We start from the raw sequence: 11172 nt of genomic DNA on the forward strand, positions 1-11172 counted from the left end.
AAAATATGTCACCCATGCCACCACACACACACACACACACACACACACACACACACAGCTCCAAGCCAGGCTTCCTGGAGCTTCCTATCTCAGAAGAAAGATGTTCTGGGAGACAATCTAGCTGGAACCTTCAAAAACAGAATGGTAATACCTTTCCATGTCTCTTTGGATCCATCCCACAATATTTCTTACGGGCTTTCTCTCAAAAAGTTTGATGGGAAGCTCTGGGCTTCTGTTGTTTAGCTCTGATGAACCATTCGCATTGTTGCAAAATGATGATTTTCCATATATTTGGAAATTAACCAGGCACTCTAATCTAACCTTAGTTTAACTAACAAAGTTTTCTTTCATAAAATTATTAGTGATTTTTAAAAAAATCACTGAAAGATCTCAGGACAGACTTCTGAAATTAGATATCTACTGTCAAATTGCAGTCTAACAGAATTACAGGTTAGTCTTGGGTCTCAAGTCACATGTTATAAATATGCGAAGACTATCATTTGGGAAAATACAGTTTGTAACATATACTCTGATGATAATCTCTCCGGGGCCCCAAAGATGATAGTTAACTACTTCATCAGGTTGCTGAGGGGTGGGGGGTGTGTGTGCAGGGACCGGCACACACAAGATAGAACCCAATACATGATTATGATCATGGGCATTATCACTCTTTAAAGAAAAAGAAAAGGAAGAGGAAAAATAAGTACCCAATGATCATTTGACAGGTAAATGAAATTTAAACCAAAATGGGATACCATTTTTCAGCCATTCCGACACAGTACAAGTGTTGGAAAAAATGTGAAGCCACAAAGCCACAGGAATGACCATCCGCTGTCCATGGAAATATACACAGATACAACCAAGTTGGAAAGGCGTTTCACATTATCTTGAAAAGCTGAACATACACAGTCTCTAAGACCCAGCAATTCCATACCCTAGAGAGACTTCGCACGTAACGCCTCAGGAATCATGAGCAAGAACGTTTGTAGCAATGTTGCTTGTGATACCAAAGAGTTAGAAACAGCCCCACTGCCCATTGACCCGACACTGGATAAAGAGATGGTATATACATAAAAGGGAATACTATTCAGCAGTAAAAACAAATGCACTATAGCTGTAGAAATCAAACATTGGTGAATTTGAAACACAACGTTGAAGAAGACTACACACAGTATGACTCCATTTTCAAAAGAGACAAAATTAAATAATATGCCATTTGGGGACACATACAAAACAATGGTTTCTTTGTGAAGGTGCTGAGCAATGGAATCGGGAGGTGCTCACTAGGGTTTCAAAAGAACCCATGATGTACTATTTCTTAAGCGGGGTGGTAGGTTCAAGACTGTTTGTTTCATTTCTCTAAGGATATTATCTTGCTATGCACACATTATTCCTCATAAAAATAAATCCTAATATTCGCAACAGAAAAATCAATAAGAAATGTGATCAGGTGGGGCGCCTGGGTGGCACAGCGGTTAAGCGTCTGCCTTCGGCTCAGGGCGTGATCCCAGCGTTATGGGATCGAGCCCCACATCAGGCTCCTCCACTATGAGCCTGCTTCTTCCTCTCCCACTCCCCCTGCTTGTGTACCCTCTCTCGCTGGCTGTCTCTATCTCTGTCAAATAAATAAATAAAATCTTAAAAAAAAAAAAAGAAATGTGATCAGGTGATCCCCAAAAGAAAAGAGGTCCATGACTCATAAACCAATTTTTAAATCTTCAAATTTAGTAGCAATCAAATAGTTGTAAAATTTTTTATTGGAAATTTTTTAAATGAGTAGCATTTTTCATCCATCAGATTGGCAAAGATATTTTTAAGTAATATTTAATGCATATGTTAATGCAATGAGATGGACAGTTATACTGTGCTGCTCAAAGTGTAAATCAGAACAGCTTTAGGGCACCTGGGGGGCTCAGTCAGTTAAGCATCCATTTCTTGGTCCCGGCTCAGGTCATGGACTCAGGGTCATGAGATAGAGCCACGTGTCAGTCTCGCTCTGGGTGTGGAGTCTGCTTAAGATTCTCTCTCTCCCTCTGCCCCTCCCCTGCACTCACTCTCTCTCAGAAAAAAAAAAAAAATCAAAACAACTTTTCTAAAAGGCTACTAAACAATACCTATCAAGAAGGCTTGGGACGCCTGGGTGGCACAGCGGTTAATCGTCTGCCTTCGGCTCAGGGCGTGATTCCGGTGTTACGGGATCGAGTCCCACATCAGGCTCTTCCGCTAGGAGCCTGCTTCTTCCTCTCCCACTCCCCCTGCTTGCGTTCCCTCTCTCGCTGGCTGTCTCTCTCTGTCGAATAAATAAATAAAATCTTTAAAAAAAAAAAAAAAGAAGGCTTAACATTTTTTTTTTAAGATTTTATTTATTTATTTGACAGACAGAGAGACAGCCAGCGAGAGAGGAAACACAGCAGGGGAACTGGGAGAGGAAGAAACAGGCTCCCAGTGGAGGAGCCTGATGCAGGGCTTGATCCCAGAACGCTGGGATCACGCCCTGAGCCAAAGGCAGACGCTTAACGACTGAGCCACCCAGGCGCCCCAAGAAGGCTTAACATTTGTTTCCTTGACTCAGTATCAGAAGATTACAAGAGATTCAGCCACTTAGATTCAATATAGCATTGTTCACAATAGCCAAAAAGGCAAAACATTTATCCATTCATTTGACGAACATTTACTGGACACCTACTGTGTGCCAAGCATTGTTACAGGCACCTGCAATACTTTAGTGAACAAAATTGGCTAAAATCTTTACCCTCATGGACTTTCATTATAGTGGAAAGAATTGATACTAAACAGTAAACTTAGTAAACAGCTAACGTATAACAGTACATGCGAGTATAGAGGCTTGAAGAAAAAGATAAAGCAGAGCAAAAGAAGAGGAATCAGGAGGGGCTGGAAGCAAGATGAAAAGGAACAGGTCACTCCACTAAGAAGAGGACATTTGAGCCAAGTTTCAAAGGAGGTGAGATATCTAGATAGTGGTCCTTGGGCACTGGAGGCAGAGGGAACAGCTGGCGCAAAGGTGCCCGGACACAAGCCTGTCTGGCACTTAGAGAAACAGTAGGGAGTGTAGTGTGCCGGGAGTAGCCTGAGCAGGCAGAAGAATAGGAGACGAAGCCGGAGACTGGAGAGAAAAGTGTGCAGGGTAGTTATGAAGGGCTTCAAAGGACTTAACTCTCAGTAAAATAGGGAGCCTTTGCTGGGTTTGGAGCAGAAAGCCAGGCTATGACATATTTTTCAAGGATCCAAGTGTTCAAACAATAAGAAAATAACTAAATAAATTACAGTAAATTTTTTTAAAAGATTTTATTTATTTATTTGAGAGAGAGAGAGAGAGAGAGAGAGTGCATGAGCAGTGGGGGAGAGGAAGAAGCAGGCTCCCCGCCGAGCAGGGAACCCAACACGGAGCTCGATCCCAGGACTTTGGGACCATGCCCTGAGCCAAAGGCAGATGGTTAACCAACCCAGCCACCCAGGCGTCCCAAATTACAGTAAATTTTGTGCTTGTTTATAGTAGGAGCTCAGAAAATATTTAGAGGACAAATGAATATAATAGAATATTATACAACTATTAAAATGATAACTTCAAAGAATATTCAGTGAGCTAGGGGCGCCTGGGTGGCTCAGTTGGTTAAGTATCTGCCGTCAGCTCAGGTCATGATCCCAGGGTCTGGGGATCAAGCCCTGCGTCAGGCTCTCTGCTCAGTGGGAGAGTCTGCTTCTCCCCCACCCTCTGCTGCTTATCCCCCGCTCGTGCTCTCTCTGTGTCTCTCTCTCATTCATTCTTTCTCTCAAATAAATAAAATCTTTAAAAAAATATTCATTGACCTGGAAAAATGCTTATCACAAATATTAAATGAAAAAAACTGATTAAAAAATTGCATGTACATTGTGGCTCCAATTTTGGAGACAGATAACAGAAACAAAACTAGATAAAAATTAAAAGGAAATACCATCAAATATGAAATGGTTTTAACTAATCGGTGAAATTATAGATGTTTTTTATAGCATGTGTTTTCATGTATTTCTGAATTTTCTATACTAAAGCATATTACTCTTATGATCAGAACAAAAAAATAAATGTAATTTTTAAAAAACCTACCATAACTACATGGTATTCCTTATGACTTCTATGGTGAATGTCTGGAGATACATCCATTGATCAAAATTGTTAGATTTGTTCTGGGTTCACGGGAAAATGGAAGGTGTTTGATATTCATCGGCTGAATTTAGCAGCAGGCAGCCTGCAGTTCATCAGTGTGGCTGTCACCAGTAGTTCAATAAATCCACTGGAATCACTACAGAAGAATTTCTAATGGGATCATGGAAACAATTTGGCTGGTAAAAAAACACATGATTAAAAAGTCATTACATTATCTACCAGGCAGGAGAAGAATTGCCTAATTTAACCACGAAAGTCACTACAAAAGACCAAAATAATTACAGTGTAAATGGATACCCAAAATAAGGGATCATTTGATTTTAATGATACCTTGAAAGAAAATTATGGGTGCAGGGTGAGTTCACCAGAATCACGTAAAGCAGCTCATTAGCACCCTTATTGGACTCAATTGACTACTCGTTTGGATCTGTGGCAGCACCCGATCCCCCCCGAGAGCTCCTTCTTCTTAATTTCATTTTGGTGCCTGGGTCCGCTGTCTTCAAATGCCTGCATCTCACTTAAGGCACACCGGAGGACAAGTTTCCCCCGAGATGAATCTCCTTTTAAGTTTCTACAAGGCTCAATTTGTAGCAGGATTTCATCCTTCTGTAGCCAAGAACATGTTGAGCCATCAGAAAAATGTGGTAATTTGGTCCGTGAGGCATATGCAGTGAGGAACAAGAAAAGAGTCCTTAAGAGACCCAAAGTGGGATTTCCACAAAACATTTGCAGTGCTCCCAGAAACTTGCTTTCCCTTCCTACAAGGAAGGGTCCGTGGCCACCCTTTTCTGAGGAGCTGGAGCATGTCCTTGTACAAGTGTCTTCAAATCCGAAGCGTCTTATCCAGCAAAGGGGGCTGCAGAGCTAAGTTGCTGCTCATTTATTTAACCGGGTGCTAAGTTAAAAGGTGAGTCAGTCCCTGCATTAAGAAGTGAATCGGGGGCGCCTGGGTGGCTCAGTCGGTTAAGCGTCTGCCTTCGGCTCAGGTCATGATCCCGGAGTCCTGGGATCGAGCCCCACATCGGGCTCCTTGCTCAGTGGGGAGCATGCTTCTCTCTCTCCCCCTGCTCCTGCTCTCTCTCTCTGTCTCTCGAATAAATAATCTTAAAAAAAAAAATTGAATCATCGCAGAGGAAAAGTGGATTGTTTGTTACCCTTCTACAGGACAGAGGGTGCTGTGGGAATACAATGAAGAGGCCTGAGCTAGGGAGGGGAGAGGTGGTTATGCTTCCTTGGACAAGAAATGACTCAAGTTAATTCCAAACAAGTTAGGTGGACAAGAGGACAATGGGATCATCCCTACAATGTCTGAGACAAAATACTCTGAAAAATCAGCCCAGCGTGGGTGGGTTCTATTGTTATTGCTGTGTTTTGTTTTTATGAAACCAGCTTTTCCCTCCAGTTACAATCCATACTCAGCATGAAGTTCTTGGTATTTCACTAGTTTGAGATAACAAGGCTTACGCTCCCAAGGTCGTGTTTAAAAAAAAACTCAGGTGAGTAAATTTGAAGATCGAATTGGCTTTCCTCAATGATTCATGAATCGGCAGCATCCCATCTAGCAATCAGAAAAGGGCTCCCAGAAGCTGTACAAAATGGAAGACTTTTCTAGGCAGAAGGAGCCAAGGCATGGAAGTTGTTATAGCAAAGAATGGATTGTTTCAGGCAGGGTCACTTGTGAAAGAAATGTCGATAACAGCATTGAGCTGATGTTTTGTGTTAGGACCCAGATTAAGCATCTCAAATAGGAAAAGAGACCCAAAGCCTGGCCCCAAACTCCTGAGGAGTGCCTTCTGGTAGGTAGGGTCTTTCTGAGGTAGAAAAAGATGAAGGACTCTGGAAAAAGTAGGAGCGCTATGTGGTTGTAATGGGAAGGCAGCGCCACTGGAAGGCCCGCCAGGCCAGCCCCGGGGGTGTGGGAGCGGGGAGGGGGTGGTGGCGGGTATAATGGGAATGGAATCCCAGCCCTTCCTCACCCCAACCCTCTCCACAGCAACAGCGTAGCCTGGTCCTTGAGTGTGACCAGGGTCCCTCTGAAAGAAGGAGGGGTGGCAGCTTAGGTTTTCCAATGATTCTCCTGAGAGCAACGAATAAAGGCAGGGTCCTGTCCTCACTGCAGCTGTTACCTGCATCTTCCATCCTCCTCAACCAAGATGGACTGGCCAGGGTTACTTGAATTAGTAATAAGACTTATGGTAAACACTTTCCTGAAAACTGTAATAAAAAGAATCAGATATTTCTCCTTACTGGTCTGAAAGGATATCTTTTTCTCAGTTAGAAGTCAAAAGATATGAGTGAACCATCTAAATAGTTGAATATGATAAGCATTTAAAACAACCAAGCTGAATGCGTGTTTCTGGGCCAACAGGTGGGAAAAAGCTCTCCTTCCCCCTCTTCTTTCCCCCTCCTTTCTCTTTCCTTCCTTTCCTCAAGAATTCACTCTTAAAACCATTACGTGGAGCAGACCACAGGGCTTTCCACACCGGCAGTGGGAGAGGGTCAGAAGCTGCAGGGCCCAGAGCAGAGCGTCAGGGTCCTGTCAGGGTCCAGGTGGGAGGAGAAGGGAGCCACATACACAGACAGGCAGCTACATGGGGGTGTCAGACCCCAAATGGGGTGAGGAGAGTATTCACATGTGTCGAGCACCCGGTGTCACAGCCCACATGAAGGGAGGGCAGCACAGATGGCCAGAGACAAAGCAGGTGAGGAGGGTGCCCAATGCGAGGTGTTCAGTGAGGACGTCATAACCCAAGCTGGGTAAGGAGACACCCCACAGAGGCGTGACCAGCAAAGGGTGCAAAGGGTGAGGGTGTGGATGGCGCCCACACAGAGGAGGGGATGGCGGTGGAGAAGAGAAATCAGTTATGTTCAGGGAGATAGATCAAACAAGCAAATATATTAAGGATAATGGGAGCCAAGTCTCTCATTGTCGGAGAAGGAAGCTACAAATATGAACCCTCCGACGTTAGTGTCGAATTAGAATCAGAGATGGGGATGTGAACTCGCGGTTTTCCATACAAAAGCTAACTACAGACATAAAGATTGCGCGTGTGAGTGCATGTGGGCACGTGTGTATGTATGCGTGTTACTCCTTGGAAAAATGGCTCATTCCCCGGCTGGAGCAGGAAAGAACAAGACAAGCCTGGAGCATCTTACGCCAGGAAACACAGCACTCAAAGAATGAGGAAGACATGTCAAAGGTCACAGAATCCAACTTGAAGGGGGTCTGCTGACCAAACTGAGGGACAATTTAATTAGAGCATCTAATGCAGTATAGCCCACTAAAGACATAGGAAGGAGACCGAGAGTCCTTACAGACTTAATTAATAAATGAATACATCGGAAGTTTGATGAGGAATGGGATATTTGCACAGTTTCAGATTACCTCCCCCAGAATGCCTATGGGTAAGACTAGAGCAGAGAAGCCGGACACACACCTCCTTAACCTCGGCATCGAAGTGAACATTACCGGTCGCTGCACAAATTAAAATCCCGCGCATCTGAGAGGACGCCGTGAGAGAGCACAGTCTGGCTTCCGTGATTTCTCTGCCAAAAATGAATAACGAAAATCGAATCATGACAAAACAGCAGACAAACCCAAACTGAGGGACAGTCTACTAAACAACTGGCCGATAATCTTTTAAAGCGTGAAAGTCATGAAAATCAAGGTAAAGACTGAAAATTTGCTGCCAGATAAGGAAACCAAAGAGGCCTGATAACGAAATGGCATGCACCATTCTGAACCGGATCTCTTCGCAGAGAAGACTGTTTATTGAGGCAGTTGGTGAAACTGTAGTGGAGACTAAAATGTAAACAGTAGTGACGTCTGACACTTCCTGACCTGGATGGTTGTACGGCGGCCACGCAGGGCAAAGTTCTTGTTGGTTGCGTGTAATGTGCACTCAAGTATTTAGAGACGAGGGGCATCAGTCTGGCAACTTACTCCCAGCCAGTTCAGAAAACATGGGGGGTGGGGGACTGGGATAGACCGGTGATGGGTAGTAAGGAGGGCACATATTGCATGGTGCACTGGGTGTTATACACAACTAATGAATCATCGAGCTTTACATGGGAAACCGGGGATGTACTGTATGGTGACTAACATAATATAATAAAAAAACATTAAAATAAAAAAAATTTTAAAAATAAAAATAAAACACGTTTTTATACCATTGTTGCAAACTTTCTATAAGTTTGTGATTGTTTAAAAGAAATTTTAAGTATTTTTTGGATAAATATGTCCTGTGATGACAATGAAATACAGCAAGGCTCTCCTACAAATATCAGGGTTCCTGGCTGTTCTACCCCCTGTGGGTCAGACAGAACTTCTGGGGCAGTTCTGCGGGTTCCTCCAAGAGCAGCTGGGTCTTTACCCTTGAAGTCTGGTTTTCTCTCCACCATGGATCTCTTGTCCCAGATGATTTACCTTTGTGATTAGCATGGCTTCTCCAGGCTTAAAATCCATCCTATGCTTAAGAGAACTTAAAATACAAAAGGCCAGGCACCTGTTCATTGAGTTTCCTTGCCAAGTAGCACAGAATTGTTGCCACTAGCTGACATCTGTAAACTGTGTGCATACAGTGGCGCACTGGTCAGAAGCCAAAATTTCTGAAGGACAACAAATGGGACACCAGGAGAAAGCCATTCCTCCTCCTTCTCCTTCTTCTTCTTTTTTTCATTGAACAAATATTTATCAAGTAGTTAATTTGAGCCAGACATTGTGCTCAAAGAAGGGGACAGAGTTGAGAATAAAAATCCAATCTTTCTCCTCAAGGAGAGTACAACCTAGGGTACTTTCTAAAGACCATATTTTCTAAGTTGAACAATAACATATACACACAAAAGCACACAAATCATAATTGTACTGCTCTGTGAATTTTCATGAGCCAAACACAGCTGCATAATGAGCACCCAAATCAAGAAAGAGAACATTACCAGCACCTATAAGCCTTGTTGCTCTTTCCAAACACTACAACTTCTCCCTGACCTCCTGACTTTTAGCAAAGCCTAGTTTTGCTGGCAGATCTTCACTTTTAAAAGAGTTTCAAGGAGGACACCTAAGTACTGATTCTTTCAGAATGGAATTTCTCCTGGGGACCAGAATCATGCAGTGCTCACATTATCTCCTTGCACAGTGACTTGATTGTGCTTCTCCATAGTGCTGGGAGTTGCTGATTAGTGGTGACAATTTGAGACTTGCCTGGTATGGACCTGGATGATAATTCCCACATGAAAGATGTTGAGCAGAACTGCTGAATTTGGTTGCCAGCAGGGGGTCCCTTTCCTTAGACCAGATGCAACATGGCAGGATACAGCAAGCATCTATCTCATGCAAAGGCCTAGCAGCAACCCTGAATGTATGAGTTGTTTGGGTTGGCAAAGTGAATGGACAGGCATAGTGAGCTTTATCCATGACAACCCAACTCATGGGCTTGCGTGATTCCCAGGTGTCCCCAAAAGAACCCAGCCCTTGCTTCTTTAATAGGAGGCCTTAAGGCATACCTCCCCAATTTCCCATGGTGGTGCTGCCCCCTTGGGGTTACTCACTTCTATGTCAAAAGATCCCACCTATATCTCAGGGACTGTTAAATTCAAGTGCTCTTTTATCTGTGTAACAGAAAGCCCCATAGAGCTCAAGAGGGAGTAGATGTATATTCTCAGCTAGGCCAGTTAAAGTATCTCGAGTTTTTAAAGAAATTTTGAGAAATTGCAGGGCTATTGAACCGCTCTCATGCTGAGGGCCGCCCAGGGACAGAGTCCACTCCTCATGGAGGTCAGAGTTTCCTCCCTCACCAATCCCTTCCTCACATCCTTTTCTTTTTCCTCTCACCCTGACCTGTTCTTTCTTTTCACTTTTCTCTTCCTTTCCTTCCTATCTTTTTCCTCTCACTCCATTATTGTTTCTAAGCCTTCTATTTGGGTCTCATCATTTGCAATCGTATGAAGAAGAGAGAGAAAGGACTCTTCCCCCAGAAGAATGGTAAGAAGGAGGAGAACGCTTCTATAGATGGCAGTGTTTGTCACATGCACTCAGCAAATAAAAACTAGAGACACATGTTGCTATTGTAGGGAAAGAAAAATTTCTCTTGTACATTTCAGTCTCTGGCTGGGCCTAAGAATTAAACTGACATGAGACAGATTAACAGGAGGAAAAGCATACAAGTTCTAGTTATTTTTTTATACTTGTCCATCGGAGCCATCACAAGAAAAATGAAGAAGCAAAGAAGCAGCTAGAGTCAAACACTTCCACATGAAGTTAGACAAGGAGTACTAAACTGTGAGCACATGACCAGGCAGCGGGCCTTAGGCTCGGGTAGTTAATTATGGAGAGGTGACTAGAAAGATAGGATTCGTTTAATAGGTTTGTTTGCACAAATTTCTCCTGGCCTCGGCTCCTCATCCCTGGAGTTAAGAATGTTTCTTTTCTTCTCATGTAGGTGGGACATCTTCCATACGGCACCTCATCTCCTGCTTCCAGGAGGAAAAAGGAAGGGTGCCCTCCATGCATCTGCTGTTTCACAAGTGTCTTTAACTCAAAATAATCAATATGCCCGAACAGCATTTTTTCACTATATAGGAAATGTCTTACATGAAGTTTTCCTTTTAAAGAGAATTCTGAGGAAGTTGCCAGACAGGATGACTAAGAGTCCTGTCCACGGGGAGGAATAAGATAAACTTAAATCTGTAGAATATTCTATTTGAGGGTATCTCCAGAACTTAGAGCATCCCGAAAGGTCATCCAACCCAAAGCCTTCATTTTACAGACTAGATGGCAGTCCCGGAGATGCTGATCTGCTTAAGGTTGCACGAGTAGCCAGTGGCAGGAACCCACATCTGAAATGTTCCGGTACAGTGCTCTTTCCCTTGAGATTGTCCTTGTAAATTGGAAAAAACACACAACCAACTTCCTCCTAGATGTCCTGCTTAAGTGGCAAGCTCCAAGCTGAAAAGTTAAAAATTATAGTATCATTTGCAAAAGCATTCAACGGAACTTATTCCAGCCTTCAGAA

This window comes from Ursus americanus, chromosome 17 (assembly GCF_024610735.1).
Source record: "Ursus americanus isolate L20-20 chromosome 17, mUrsAme1.1.p, whole genome shotgun sequence".
Classification (NCBI taxonomy): Eukaryota; Metazoa; Chordata; class Mammalia; order Carnivora; family Ursidae; genus Ursus; species Ursus americanus.